The 16,778-nt window shown below is 35.2% G+C and overlaps 1 protein-coding gene across 5 annotated transcripts in view; it reads left to right on the top strand.

Moving 5' to 3' along the window:
* FAM135A (family with sequence similarity 135 member A) overlaps window positions 1-16,778 on the top strand; it is a 131,524-nt gene that overhangs the window by 87,644 nt on the left and 27,102 nt on the right. The window lies entirely within an intron of this gene.

A 16,778-nucleotide genomic window follows, 5' to 3' on the forward strand; every position in this document is an offset into this window, starting at 1 on the left:
ACCCCTATCTAAAACCACTCACAAAAGTTAGCTCAAAATGGATTAAAGGTTTAAACATAAGACCTGAAACCATAAAATCCCTAGAGGAAAACAGAGGGGGAAAATCTCCCTGACGCTGGTTTTGGCAATGATATTTTGGATTTGACACCAAAAGCAAAGGCATAGATAAATGAGTGGGACTACATCAAACTAAGAAGCTTCTACACAGCAACTGAAACCATCAATAGAATGAAAAGGCAACTTAGTGAATCAAGAAAATATTTGCAAGTCATGTATCTGATAAGGGTTTAATATTTAAAATATATGAAGAACTACAACTCAATAAAAAAATCTGATTAAAAAAATGCACAGAGGAACTGAAGAGCCATTTACAGAGACAGGCAGATGGCCAACAGGTACATGAAAAGATGCTCAGTGTCACTAATCATCAGGGAAGTGCAAATCAAAATCGCAATGAGTTATCACCTCATTGTTAGAATGGCTGTTATAAAAAGTCAAGAGATAACAAGTGTTAGCAAGGATCTGAAGAAAAGAGAACCTTGTGCACTGTTGTTATGTATGTAAATTGGTGCAGCCACTGTGGCAAACAGTATGGAAGTTTATTAAAATTTCAAAAATAGAACTACCATATGATACAGCAATATCACTTTCTAGGTACATATCCAACGGAAAAGAAAACAGGATCTTGAAGAGATACCTACACTTCCATGTTTATTGAAGTATTATTCACAATAGCCAAGACACAGAAATTATCCAAGCGTCTGTTCATGTATGACTAGATAAAGACATGGTATATATAGATTTCCCCTGTTATCTGAAAGTTCACTTTACACCACTTTGCTTTTGTGAAAGACCTCCATTAGTCACCTGTTTTTGCTAACCAAAAGAAATACCAATAATATTGTTAGTTTTATGAAATGGTCATTGTTTCTTTACTTTATGCCATTTCACCTTAAGAAAGTTTTCATGGGAGGGTGCCTGGTGGCTCAGTCGGTGAAGCGTTCAACTTTGACTCAGGTTATGATCTTAAGGTTTGTGAGTTCGAGCCCTGCATCGGGCTCTGTGCTGAGAGCTCTGAGCCTGAAGCTTACTTCAGATTCTGTCTCCCTCTCTCTCTGCCCCTCCCCCATTTGTGCTTCGTCTCTTTCTCTCTCTCTCTCAAAGGTAAATAAACATTAGAAAAGTTAAAAAAAAATAAACTCATAAAGGTTTCATAGAAATCCTCTTTTTAGATAGTGGGAGAAACCTGTATATACAATGGAATATTATTCAATTATTAGAAAGGCCGTCCTTCCATTTGCAACAACACAGATGGACCTTGAGGGCATTATGCTAAGGGAAACAAGTCAGAGAAAAACAAATACAGTACTGATATACTGATATCACTTATATGTAGACTAAAAAAAGCTGAGCTCATAGAAACAGAGAGTAGAATGGTGATTACCAGAGGTGGAAGGGTTGTGTGAAGTAGGGAGTTGTTGTTCAAAGGGTACAGGCTTTCAGTTATAAATAATTTTGGGGGATCTAATGTATATCATGGTGTTTTAGTTAACAGTACTGTACTCTATACTTGAAAGTTGCTAGGAGAGTAGATCCTGCTGTTCTTACCACAAAAAAGAAATGGTAATTATTTGACATGATGGCGGTGTTAGCTAATGCTTAAGGTGGTAATCATCTTACAGCATATAAGTGCATCAAATCAATACATTGTATTCCTTAAACATGTATGTTGCATGTGGTATGTCAGATATCTCTCAGTATAGCTGGGAAAAAGGTTAAAGGTATTTAATATCAAGTGAAAGATGTCTTTGCCATTTTAAATTGAGAAATAGAATTATCAAGGGAGATAACATAAAAAGCAAAAAAGTAAAATTATAATGAAGTTTCTATGTGTCAAGAACTATAAAGAATCTGAGATCTGTAAAGGACTTACAAGTAAATAAGGTAACCTGTAACCTATCGTAGACTGATGCTGGCAGAAGATATGAAATCAGAGACAAAGGACATTACTACTCACAGCAATAGGATTAACCTTAGTATTATCATTTGCACTTGTTCTTTGAACCCCAGTTTCCACAGCCCAACATAAAGAAAGCCAGGTTAACACTGGTACACACTAGTATATTCCATTGGAGGAGGAAAATTTTATGCTCAGGGGTCCCAAATATTTTGTAACGGACATGGGCATGCCTGCTGTTTACGCCAAAGAGAATCTTTATCTACCAAGGCTGTGAGCAAACCTGCTCTTTGCTCCTGAGGGAGATGTATCTCTGTCTTCCTTGGCTGTTCTCAATACGAACATCCTTGAAAGGATAGTCTATAACAAGGACAGTCAGTGCTTCTGCTGACAAGACTTGCAGAAATGTAAGAGACTGAAGAATTGTCTTTCAACAGTTATTTATGGAGAACTTAACTTTCATTACAGTTTATTCCCTCAACAGTTTTACTGATCTTTATTGCTAGTGCTTCCAAAGATGCCTCTTGTATTACAGTGCTACCCCTTATGCCATCAGAGATGCCATATTTAATGTGTATTGTAGTTTGTGCCTAGAATTTTAAGTCCAATGTTGAGATCAGTATATGCCATTTATAGGTTTGGAGAGACATGTTTTATGCTTTGTACTTTGTCCTAGCATTGCAGACTTGTATTCTGCCCTGAACCAATTCTTGTTAGGTCTGGTGAAGTAAGACAGAATAACAGTTGATCTGGCATTCTTACAGGGGCAACTTGAATAAATTTTTAGTTCTATCCTACTAATTACCTTGAGTTGCCAGATAAAATACAGAGTACTTGATTGAATTTTAATTTAGGTAAACAATGAATAGCTTTTAGTATGTATGTTCTTGCAGTGTTTGGGAAATACTTATACTAAAAAACTATTTGTATTTTAATATCCTGTTTAGTAGAACTGCTAGATACAGCAAAAAAAGTATAGGATGCCTAGTTACATATGAATTTTAGGTGAGCAGCAAATAATTTTTCAATTTAAGTATGTCTGGTGTAACCCTATCAAATAGGATACCAAAGCAGATTTACTTTGCTTAATATATTTTTGGATTAATGAAATGTGTCTTATAGAGGTGCAGAAAATGGAGAACAATTACTTGGTCAAGAAGAAAATAATTTTGAGCTTAGTAATATTGTGTGGAAACAGAGCATGTGGTAAACATATGGCTTTACTCAATATGCGCTGATATTTGTGATCCTAACCAAAAGCAAAGAAATCCAGGTTGATGTAATGTTTTTGCTGTTCGATTACTTAATATCATTTGGTATTGCTCATTTAAACTCTTCCATTTAATGAGCCTTTCTTTGAACTGTAAAATGAAAATATTTTGTTTTATGAGGCTTTGTAAAATAATATTTCAAACTATATAGTTGTCAGAATTAGGGAAGTTTTAAAAATTTTCATTGATCATTCCTCTAAATTTTTTTTTTAATTTTTTTTAATGTTTTATTTATTTCTAGGAGGGAGACAGCGTGAGCAGGGGAGGGTCAGAGAGAGAGGGAGACACAGAATCTGAAGCAGGCTCCAGGCTCCGAGCTGGCAGTCAGCACAGAGCCCGACGCGGGGCTCGAACCCACGAACCGCGAGATCGTGACCTAAGCAAAAGTCAGACACTTAACCGACTAAGCCACCCAGGCGCCCCTCCTCTAAATTTTTTAAAAGTTTATTTATTTATTTTGAGAGAGGGGAGAGGATATGCATGCGAGCAAGCATGAACAGGGGAGGGGCAGAGAGAGAGGGAGAGAGAGAATCCCAAGCAGGCTCCATTCTGTCAGCTCAGAGCACTAAGAAGGGCTTGATCTCAGGGACCATGAAATCATGACTTGAGCCAAAATCAAGAGTCAGACAGACACTTAACTGACTGAGCCTCCCTGGTGCCCCTTCTCCCAATTTTTGTGTGAACCTAAAACTGCTCTAAAAAAGTAGTCTTTAAAATAATTTTTTTAAAAAAATCTTCATTGGACATCCTCTTTATATGCAAATTTCTGTGCCATTTGGCATCTTTGTTTTATTCAGAATTGTGCCAACCTTTGCTCCCATAACCTTATTTTCTTTGAGTAACATCTCTTCTACTTTGTAGTTGCCTATTTATGTTTTTGAGTTATTAGCAACAAGTTTGTAACTAATCCTTTATTGAAATTATAGTGATTCTCCCAGGACCAATGACTAGAACCCAAAGGATTCATCTTAAAATTGGAGAGAGATGGGGCGCCTGGGTGGCTTAGTCGGTTAAGCGTCCAACTTTCACCTAGGTCATGATCTCGCGATTCGTGGGTTTGAGCCCAACGTCGGGCTCTGTGCTGACTGCCAGCTCAGAGCCTGGAGCCTGTTTCAGTCTGTGACTCCCTCTCTCTCTGACCCTCCCCTGCTCACGCTGTCTCTCTCTCTCTCTCCTAGAAATAAATAAAACATTAAAAAAAAAAGTTTAAAATTGGAGAGAGAAAGAGCCATTTTCTCTTTCTGGTTGGATAGAATACATTGTTGTGCTCTTAGAAATGTAAAGTTGTTTTTTTTCCATAGAGTGTTCAAGACTATAATAATTTATTCACGTATAAAGTGTATATCCAATTATTATCTGCCAGGCAAAAATTGCCATTTTCTCCTCCCCCCATTCTCTAACAAACACTAGTCTGATTTACCCATTCTGGATGTTTCATATAAAGGTATTGTACAGTATATCACTTGTGTCATTCATGTTGTAGCATGTGTCGGTGCTTAACTACTTTTTTTTTATTTATTTAAATCCAAGTTAGTTAGCATACAGTGTAATAATGGTTTCAGGAGTAGGATTTAGTGATTCATCACTTACATATAACACCCAGTGCTCATCCCAACAAGTGCCCTGCTTAATGTCCATCATCCAGTTAGCCCATCCCCCAACCTAACACCCCTCCACCAACCCTCAGTTTGTTCTCTGTATTTAAGAGCCTCTTATGGTTTGCCTCCCTCTATGTTTTTATCTTATTTTTCCTTCCCTTTCCGTATGTTCATCTGTTTTGTTTCTTAAATTCCACATATGATTGATATCATATGATATTTATCTTTCTCTGACTTATTTCGTTTAGCATACATCCAGTTACATCCACGTTGTTGCAAATGGCAAGATTTCATTCTTTTTGATAGCCAGGTAATATTCCATTGTATATATATGTATATATATACTACATCTTCTTTATCTATTCATCAGTTAATGGACATTTGGGCTCTTGCCATAATTTGGCTATTGTTGTGCTGCTTGCTACCTTTGCTTTCCACATCTGAGGCTCATCTCTTTAAATCTTTAGGGCATTTGTTGAGTAGTTGAGGCTACTGCTGTGTCTTTAGGGCACCCCCAGTGACACTGCCCTGTTTCTTTGGAGAGCACTTGTCTAGGCAGGCAACCCCACCTTCCCATATTGGGGTGGGGGGTACTCTAAAGCCAGAGGAGTCCAGGGAGGAAGCTTGTCTCTTCCAGCCTGAGTTTGGGGCACAGTGGCAGCACCCAGGCCAGTTTAGTCCTTCATTTCCTTATAGAGCTGAGTGGCATTGTATGGATATATCACATTTGTTCTGTTATTCATCCATTCATGAATATTTGGGTTCTTTGCACCTTTTGACTGTTGGGAAGATTGCTTCCATGAACATTAGCATGCAAGTATTTGTTTGAATTCTTGTTTTTATTTCTTTGAGTGTATACCTAAGAGTAGAATTTCTGAGTGTAATTCTGTGTTTAACTTTTTGAGGAGCCTCCAAACTGCCTTCCACAGCAGTTGCACCATTTTACATTCCCACTAGCAGGGTCAGTGGTTCCGGTATCTCCACATTCACAAATATTTATTTTCTGGTTTTTGTTTTGTTATTTTTATTATGGCCAACCTGCTGGTTTGCAAAGTGGTATTTCATTGTGGCTTTGATTGGCATTTCACTAATGACTAATGATATTGTGTATCTTTTCGTGTGCTTGTTGGCCATTTGTATACTTTGAGAGATGTGTGTATTCAAAGTCCTTTGACCACTTTTTAATTGGTTGTCTTTTTGATATTGAGTTGTAGGAGTTCTTTATATTTTCTGGAAACTAGACTTATCAGACATATTATTTTCAAATATTTTCTTCTATTCATGGATTGGTTGCCTTTTTTACTGTCTTGATAGTGTCCCTTTATACACAGGACATCAGGACAGGAAAAAAAGTGCTAAACTAATTTTTTTAAATAAAAGGACCTTATAAATTAATACCAATATATTCAACATGAAGTAAACTTTTTTTTTAGTGTTTATTTATTTTTGAAAGAGACAGAGACAGAGTGCAAGTGAGGGAGGGGCAGAGAGAGAGGAGACACAGAATCCGAAGCAGGCGCCAGGCTCTAAGCTGTCAGCACAGAGCCTGCTGCAGGGCTTGAACTGATGGACCACAAGATCATAACCTGAGCCAAAGTCAGATGCTTAACCAACTGAGCCACCCAGGTAGAAGTTATAAATGACATAACTTAATCCTTTTCTTAATTGAAAGAAAGTGTTATCATTATGAGTGCTACCAATACAGTTTTCTTGGAACCATTAATTTATTACATACAATGGGAGAAAATTCACATAGCAAGAGAAAAATGGGTTCTTTAATTTAAATTTCCTTAATGTATATATCTATGCTACAGTATATTCTCATGCCTGATATCTATGTATGTATGTCTGTATATATATTTGTTTGTGTATATGTATGTATTTATATTACATATATGTTATATAGTTCTCAGAGAGGCTTACCACAAAAACTTTACAGTCAAGAGATCTAAATTTTATAAATATTAATACAAGCTTCTTGAATTATCATTGGTAACATATTTTTTAAAGCCAGGCATAAAATCTAATCTCTGCCTCTTCTGTTTAACCACTTAACTGGAGAAAAAAATGAAAGGGAATAAATTTTATTATCTTTAATTAATATTGGCACATATGCTTTTAATGTAAGGTGAGGTTTCCTCCCTCAAAAAGTTATCCTATAAAAAAGAGAGATTTACTTTCTATTTAAGCCCTATAAACATCATGTTATTGAGTGCTTTCTCAACTTTATTTTGAACATAAAATAAGAGGAAAATTCTATTGTCTTTAATGTAAAAGGAATAAAGTCATAGATTAGAATTGTATGCAACATGGTGGCAAATGAAAGAAAGAACTTCCTTAAATGACTTTAAAGAGCATTCCAAAACAAAATGCTCAGGGAATAGGTTACTAAAGTTCTTATCACTACTTGGAAACTCTTTGTAAAGAGAAGGCATGTTAGCTTAAAACACATTAGTCCATGACAGTGTGTTAAATGATTTTAGAGGTTACCTGACAAGATCAATAAAAAAAGGAAGTCAAAGATATGTATACACGTTAGTTATTATTGCTGGGGATTGAACTGGATACTGGCAAATGTTGAATCTCAGTTTAAACAAACTTGGTAAAGATTTTCTAAAAACCAACACAAAAACTTGTTATGGTGATCACAAATATAATGAAACTATGAAACTAATGAAAAAAATTTAGTGTTACACAAATGACTTGGAATAAAATTCCTGTGGAGGCATCATATATGGATCCAAAAGGGGCTGTATCTCAAAACACTTAGACAAAAGTGAAGACTGTGACTGAGCTGAATTCAGTCTTCTTGAGAATTTTAAGATTCTAGAGAGGTAAGAGTTGTATGATCTAGGAGACTTCGCAACTCATGTTTGCCATTGATTAAAGTGACAGAGGCCAGTAGACCCAACTCCCAGTGTCAGTGAAACATAATAGATCGTATACACAGCCAATAGATGGATGAGAATATGAGAAGAGTAGAATGTGGATTTTATGACATATCAGATAAAGGGCTAGTATCCAAAATCTATAAAGAACTCCCCAGACTCCACACCCAGAAAACAAATAATACAGTGAAGAAATGGTCAGAAGACATAAACAGACACTTCCCCAAAGAAAACATCCAGATGGCCAATAGACATATGAAGCTATGCTCAACATCACTTATCATCAGAGAAATACAAATCAAAGCACACTGAGATACCACCTCACACCGGTCAGAGTGGCTAAAATGAACAAATCAGAAGACTATAGATGCTGGTGAGGTTGCGGACAAACAGGCACCCCCTACACTGTTGGTGGGAATGTAAACTGGTGCAGCACCTCTGGAAAACAGTGTGGAGGTTCCTCAAAAAATTAACAATAGAACTCCCCTGTTTTGACCCAGCAATAGCACTGCTTGGAATTTACCCAAGGGATACAGGAGTGCTGATGCATAGGGGCACATGTACCCTAATGTTTATAGCAGCACTTTCAACAATAGCCAAATTATATAAAGAACCTAAGTGTCCATCAACTGATGAATGAATGAGGAAGATGAGGTTTATATATACGATGGAATACTACTTGGCAATGAGAAAGAATGAAATCTGGCCATTTGCAGCAACGTGGATGTAACTGGAGGGTATTATGGTAAGTGAAATAAGTCAGAGAAAGACATACACCACGTGTTTTCACTCATATATGAATCTTGAGAAACTTAAGACCATGGGAGAGGCGAAGGGAGTAAAAAAGTTATAAACAGAGGGAGGGAAGCAAACCATAAAAGACTCCTAAATACAGAGAATAGACTGAGGGTTGATGGGGTGTGAAGGAGAGGGGAAAGTGGGTGATGGTCATTGAGGAGGGCACTTGTTGGAATGAGCACTGGGTGTTGTATGGAAACCAATTTGACAATAAATTGTATTTTAAAACAAAGAACATGTGTTTTGTGATAAATTCTATCAGGTGTTAGAATGTACGTATTAATCATCAAGTAGTGAAGGTTTATTTTTATTTTATTGAAGTTTAAATCCAGTGAAATGCATATATTTTAAGTGTATGATCAAATGAATTTTGACAAATCTTTTTACCCCATGTTACTAACACAGCAGTCAATATAAGGACATTTCTTTTACTTTAGGAAATTACCTTGTGCTACTTTTCATTTGGTTCCCATATCCCATAAATGGTCCCTGTTCTGATTTTTGTAACCATAATTTCAAGGCCTATAGATTCAGCAATACAATATGTACTCTTTCTTTGTCTGACTTGCTTCACCCATTTTTAGATTGACTCATGCTGTTTGTATATCAATAGTTTATTCTTTTCTTGTTGCCGAGCAATATTCAATATCTGTTCTGCTGTTATTTAATTTGTTTTCATTTTTTGGTTATTATGACTAAGGAAAGTAACAATTCTTTTTGTGAACATAAGTTTTTATTTCAATTGTATAAATATATAGGAATGGAATTACATGATCATAGAGTAGATCTATCTTTAACTTTATGGAAACTGCTAATCATTCATTTTTTCCAAAACAACCATGTAGTTTTAAATTCCACCATTAATGTTTGAGAGTTCCAGTTACTCATATCCTTGCATTATTTGGTGTTGTCAGTCTTTAATTTTAGCCACAATAGTAGGTGTGAAGTAGTTTTTTATTATGGTTTTATTTTACATTTCTCTGATGACTAATAATATTGAGATTTTTTTCATTTTGCGTTCAATTTTGTATAGTGTTAAATTAGGCTTTTTTTTTTTATTGTTTACCTATTAGAAATATTTATATATTCTGGTTGCAAGTACGTTGTTATATTTATTAAGTTCTTTTCTCTAGTCTGGGACTTGTATTTTCATTTTGTTGAAAGTACATTTTGATGAAAATACTTGTTTAAACCCAATCTATCTTTTTTTTCTTTTGGTTTTGGTGATTTTTGTGCCCTAAGAAATTTTTGCCTATCATGAAAATATTATCCTTCATTTGTCTCTAGAAACATTATAAATACATATTTTACATTAAGGTCCATCATCCGTCGTGAATTAACTTTTGAATGTGTTGTAAGATATAGGTTCAAGATCCATTTTTCTTTAATTTTTTTTAAGTAGTCTCCATGCCCCATGAGAGGCTTGAACTCAGAACCTAATGATTGAGAGTTCCATGCTCTACCAGTTAAGCCAACCAGATGCCCCAACATTCATTTTTTTCAGTTAGTCTATTAAGTTGTTCCAGCAGCATAAAAAAAATTTTTTTTTATCATTGAGGTATAGTTGACATACAGTGTTGTATTAGTTTCAGGTATACAACACAGTGATTTGACAATTCTATACAGTACTCACTATTCAACATGATAAGTGTAGTCACCATCTGTCACCATAAACTGTTATTACATATTATTGACTACATTCCGTATGCCATACTTTTCATCTCTGTGTCTTAATTTATTTTATAACTGGAAGTTTGTACCTCTTAATCCCCTTCACCTATTTAGTTCATCCCTTGAACCCCATCCTCTCTGGCCACTACCAAATCTCTGTATTTATGAGTCTGTTTGTGGTTTTGTTTGTTTTGTCTTTTAGATTTCATAGTAAGTGAAATATTATGGTATTTGTCTTTCTCTGATGTATTTCACTTATCATAATACTCTTGAGGTCCATCCATGTTGTTGCAAATGGCAAGATTTCATTCTTTTTTATGGCTGAGTAGTATTTCGTTGTATGTATATCCCACGTCTTCTGTATTCATTTGCCTGTTGATGGATGCTTTAGTTGCTTCCATGTCTTGGCTAATGTAAATAATGCTGCAAGAAACATAGGGGTGCATATATTTTTCTGAATTATTGTTTTCATTTTCTTTGGCTAAATACCCAGTAGTGGAATTACTGGATCACATGACATTTCCATTTTTAATCTCTTGAAGAACCTCTACACTAATTTCCACAGTAGTTGCACCAACTTAAATTTCCACCATCAGTGTTCAGGGGTTCCCTTTTCTCCATATCCTCACCAATACATGTCTTTCAGATACTAGCTGTTTTGATTGGTAGCTCATTGTCATTTTGATTTGCATTTCTGTAATGATTAGTGATGTTGAATATCTTTTTATGTGTTGCTTGGCTATCTGTATATTTTTTTTTTTTTTTTGGAAAAATGTCTGTTCAGGTCCTCTGCCCATTTTTAATTGCATCATTTGTTTTTGTGTGTATGTTGAATTGTGTTCTTTTTCTTTATGGATATTAACCCTTTATCAGATATATTATTTGCAAATATCTTCTTCCATTTGTTTCATTGATGGTTTCCTTCACTGTGCAGAAGTTTTTTAGCTTAATGTAGCCCCAGAAGTTTAATTTTGCTTTTGTTTCCCTCGCCTAAGGAGACATATACATGAATATGATGCTAAGGCCAGCATCCAAGAGATTACTGTCTGTGTGTTTAGAAATTTCACGTTTTTAGTTCTCACATTTAGGACTTTATTTTATCTTTGTTTGTTGTAAGCAGATAGCCCAATTTTATCTTTTTGCATGTAGCTCTCCAATTTTCCCAGCACCACTTATTAAAGAGACTGTTTTTCCCTATTGTATATTCTTGCCTCTTTTATCATAGATTAATTGACCACCTAAGCATGGGTTTATTTTTGGGCTCTCTATCCTGTTCTGTTGATCTATGTGTCTCTTTTTATACCAGTACCATACAGTTTCAGCTACTATAGCTTTGTAGCATATCTTGAAATCTGGGATTGTGATATCTGCAGCTTTGTTCTTTCTCAGCATTGCTTTGGCTCTTCAGGATCTGTTGTGGTTCCATACAAATTTAGGATTATTTGTTTTGGTTCTGTGGAAGAAATTGTTGGTATTTTGATAGGAAGTGCATTGAATCTGTAGATTGGTTTCAGTACTATGGGCATTTTAACAATATTAATTCTGTCCATCCATAAGCATGGAATAGCTTTCCATTTGTGTTATCTTCAGTTTCTTTCATCAGTGTACTATAGTTTTCAGAGCATAAGTCTTGGCTCTCTTGGTTAAATTTATTCCTAGGTATTTTATCCTTCTTGGTGCAATTGTACATTCTAACCTTATACCCAAAGGGACTAGAAAAAGGAAAGAAATAATAATCAGAATGAAAGTAAATTGAGACTAAAATGTAATAGTAAAAAAAAAAAAAAAATCTGTGAAATCGAGAGCTGGTTCTGTGAAAAAATAAAATTGATAAACCTTTAGCTAGACTCATAAAGAAGAAAAGGAGGACTCAAGTAAATAAAATCAGAAATAAAAGAGGAAAAATAACTGATACCATAGAAATACAAAGGATTATAACAAAACTGAAAAACTATATGCCAACAAATTGGACAACCTAAAAGAAATGGGTAAATTCTTAGAAATACACAAAATCTTCCAAAGCTGAATCAGGAAGAAATAGAAAATTTGAACAGATCCATTACTAGTAATGAAATTGAATAAATAATTTTAAAACTCCCAACAAACAAAAGTCCAGGCTTCACAGGTGAATTCTACCACTCATTTAAAGCAGAGTTAATACCTATTCTTCTCAAACTCTTCCAGAAAGTAGAAGAACTTCCAAACTCCTTCTGTGAGACCAGTATTACCCTGATACCAAAACCAAAGACACTATAAAGAAAGAAAACTACAGGCCATTATCCCTGAAGAACATACATGAAAAAATCCTCAGCAAAATATGAGCAAACCAAATTTAACAATACGTTAACAGTATCAATCACTGCTATCCCTGGGATTTATTCCAGAGATGCAAGAATGGTTCAATATTCATAAATCAATCAGTGTGATATATCACTTTAAGAAGACAGAGGATAAAAACCAAATAATCTTAACAGATATAGAAAAAGCATTTGACAAAATATAACATCCGTGCGTGATAAAAACTCTCTGAGCAAAGTGGGTTTAGAGAGAACATACCTCAACATTTAAAACAAAAAAAAAAAAACACAGCTAACATCATACTGAGCACTGAAAAGCTGAAAGCTTTTCCTCTATGATCAGGAGCAAAACAAGGATATCAACCCTCCCTATTTTTATTCAACATCATACAGGAAGTCCTAGGCTCAACTATCAGACCATAAAAAGAAAGAAAAGGCATTCGAATTGGTAGTGAAGAAGTAAATCTGTCACTATTTGCCAATGACATAATAATATATAAAGAAAACTTTAGAGACTGCACCAGAAAACAATCAGAAGTAATAAATGAATTCAGTAAAATTGCAGGAGACAAAATTAATATACAGAAATATATTGCATCTCCATACACTAGTAACAAAGCAGCAGAAAGAGAAATTAAGAAAACAATTCCATTTACAATTCTAGCACCATTTTTTGAAAAGACTTTCTGTTTGTTTATTGATTGATTTGGGGGAGAGTGCAAGCGGTGGAAGGGCAGAGAGAGGGTGACAGAGGATCTGAAGCTGACTCTGCACTGACAGGCTGATGCGGGGCTGCAACTCAAGAACCATGAGATCATGACCGAAGCCGAAATCAGACACTCAACTGACTGAGCCACCAGGTGCCCCGAAAAGACTTTCTTTTATTGAATTGCCTTAGCATTTTGGTTGAGAATAAGTTGAATCTATTTCTTGGCCTTTTCTGTTTCATTGATCACTTATATATCTTTGTATTAATACCACCTTAACTTGATTATCTTGTAGTCAGGTAGTTGTACATTCTCCAATTTTTGTTCTTCTTTTTTTTTTTTATGTTTTTATTTATTTCTGAGAGAGAGAGAGAGAGAGAGAGACAGTGTGAGCCGGGGAGGGTCAGAGAGAGAGGGAGCTGGCTGTCAACACAGAGCCCAGCGTGGGGCTCGAACCCACGAACTGTGAGATCATGACCTGAGCCAAAATCGGACGCTTAGCCGACTGAGTCACCCAGGCGCCCCTTTTCTTCTTTTTTGAGATTGTTCTGTCTCTTCTAGATCCCTTGCATATTTATATAAACTTAAAAATCAGCTGGTAAATTTTTATTTTAAAAAGTTTTGCTCAGATATTGGTTTACATTGTGTGCTCAAAGGTTTAATACACTGGTGTTCCATGCTATTAAAAATGTCTGGGGGCACTTGGGTGGCTCATGGTTAAGCATCCGACTTTGACTCAGGTACTGATCTCGTGGTTTGTGGGGTCAAGCCCCACATCGACTCTGTGCTGACAGCTCAGGGTCTGAAGCCTGCTTCAGATTCTGTGTCTCCCTCTTTGCCCCTCCCCTGCTCGCACTCTGTCTCTCTCAAAAAATAAACACTTAAAATATTTTTTGATAAATAAATAAAATGCAAATGTCTGGATGTTAGATCCTCCATTACAGGGTTCCGAATTATATTAATTTTAATTTATTTTGCCTGCTTTATGGGAATGTTGTAGGTTTATGTTTTGTGCTTTTAAAGCAGGGCCTTTTTGTTTCAGTATCAAGTTCTCATAACTACCTAGTATACTTATGTATATTCTGTAATTCTCCTTTTTCCTTTGTCTCACTTGCTGTTTTAATATGCTGTGGATTGAAAAGTAAATAACTTGGGGCACCTGGGTGGCTCAGCCGGTTAAGCATCCAGCTCTTGGTTTCGGCTCAGGTTCAAGCCTCACATCAGGCTCTGCACTGACAACATGGAGCCTGCTTGGGATTTTCTCTCTCTCTCTCTTTCTCACCCACCCACCCTCCCCTGCTCTCTCTTTCTCTCTCAAAATAAATAAGTATATATTTAAAAAAAGAAAAGTAAATAACTTAAACCAGTTAGAGTTACATCTAATAGTAACCATAAATCAGCTTTGTATATAAAAGGGGCTTTAAAGTATTCTACTATGAGTACAGTCTTAAGAATTTAAAGAATTTTTGTTTAGTAAATATATGTGAAGTGGCTGTTCAAGGCAACTTAGATAATATGATCTATCTGATATTTAAATCCTGCATTCAAGATTTAAGTATAACCTGGATAGGCATGTATAAAATTATTATAATAAATGTTATTAATGTATTATAATAACTATGTTAATACTGTTATTTACTATAACTGTTATAAATACTACTATGATTTTGTATACTATTTTATACAGATGCTACTTGTAATATATTATTACACTATAATAAATGTATAATATAAATTTATGCTATAATAAATACTATTTTGCAATTTAAGCAACATGTTAGTATAAACACAGATACAGTAACATTTAATTCTGTAAAACAATGATAAATACCCATTTTGAATATTGAGAAGCTTTTTTAATGTCATGCTTGCTAAATTTTAAATAGTTGATACTGCCAAAGTGAATTTTTTAAAATTAGGGTACATACACAAAATTTGTTTTACAAGCACATATACCAAAGTAGTAAATATATATTACTCATCCTAAGTTTGAATTTATAAGTTTAATATTTTTTCTATGTATGTTTTTGCCCCAAATTAAGTAGTGCTGCCATCAGGTGGCAGTCATACCTTAGTTTTGGCCACACAATACATTGAATAGGGTTATTTATTACACATTGTCATAGCATAAAATTAGATCAGGGGAAAATTAGATAAAGAATTTTGTGTGGGTACATAGAGGGAAGGAAAGGCTTTCTGTTAACAGGGAGTCATAATGCAAAAGGGAAGAGAGAAGGAGTTTGAAGCAAAGATTTGGAATTTCTTAGATCTTTATTTGAATCCCATATTTATCAATGGGTAGCTATGCTATCTTGGCTAAGTAATTCATCTCTTTATCCCTGCTTCCTCACTTATTAAGTGAAGACATATACACTTCATAGGGGTGTTTTTATGATTTAAATAACAGAATGAAAATACAGTGCTTAGCATGGAGCCTAGAGATAGGATGCTGTTAAAAATAACAGTTATTATTGTCAGAGTCAGAGCAGATAAGGAGAGCAGGAAAACCAACTAGCCAGTTTTGCAGACCCAGCTACAACTACAGGAATCCAGATGGCATCAGGCTGCATTTCTTCACACTTTACAACCCTCAGGGGAAAACGTCTCTCATAGATAGATAGGCTGAACCCTTTCTTCATTTTTCTCTTAGTGTTGGAGAGAAAGAAGAGGCAATTGGACAGTAACTGAAAGTAAAAACACAAATCACATTCTTCTCACAGATGCCTCACACCCACCTCTCTTTAACTCTCTCATTGACTTTTTCCTCTAAAGACCGAGTCTCATCTACATACAGAAGCAAGTTTAGTAAGTAGGAAATTTAACTGGCTATGTCTTGATGACAGGTGAAATATATCTCCAATTTATTTTATGCTGAAAACCAAAGAACTCTAAATCATACTCCCTGTTAGAAAAGAATCTTAGCTGTAACATAATCTCAGGATGTATTGTAATTTGTCTCTTCTCCCTGTACCTTCCAAACAAAACATCTTTTCCATCTCTTTACTGTTGCTTTCTATTCCTCTGATAGCTGACAGAGACTTTTCTTGAATAATTAGAAATGAAAGAATCTAAATAAAACTATGATGTAAGAAATATTCAGCCAGATTTGACCAACATTTACCAAGCACTTGCTTCTGAAACTTACCAAGATATATGTTTGGGGGTAACCAAGATCATCAAAACACAGTTCATTCTCTAAAGAACATTACACATTGCAAGTGGAGACAATTCATATATACAAACTATTTTAAGGAAAAATATGATGAATGTTACAATGGCAGTTATAATAGCTTATATTTATATACACTTAGCAGACCACAAACTCCTGTCACATGTTACCTTGTTTATTCTTCACAATAACCTCAAATATAGAACAAGTTTTGAGGAGAAATTTGAAAATGATTATCTGAAGCTCAAAGGTGAAATGCCCCAGGGTCAGAATGCCAGTAAGTTGGTCAGTCAGTTCAGCTGACATATACTTGCATAAGTGGCACATAGCATGCTGTAAGTGCTGGCTGATTCTTTCATTTTTTTCCATGTGCTGGACACTGCTCTTGGCACTAGGATCTAATGGTGAGTAAGACAAACTAA

This window comes from Hyaena hyaena, unplaced genomic scaffold (genome assembly GCF_003009895.1).
Source record: "Hyaena hyaena isolate Hyena2069 unplaced genomic scaffold, ASM300989v1 scaffold_271, whole genome shotgun sequence".
NCBI lineage: Eukaryota > Metazoa > Chordata > Mammalia > Carnivora > Hyaenidae > Hyaena > Hyaena hyaena.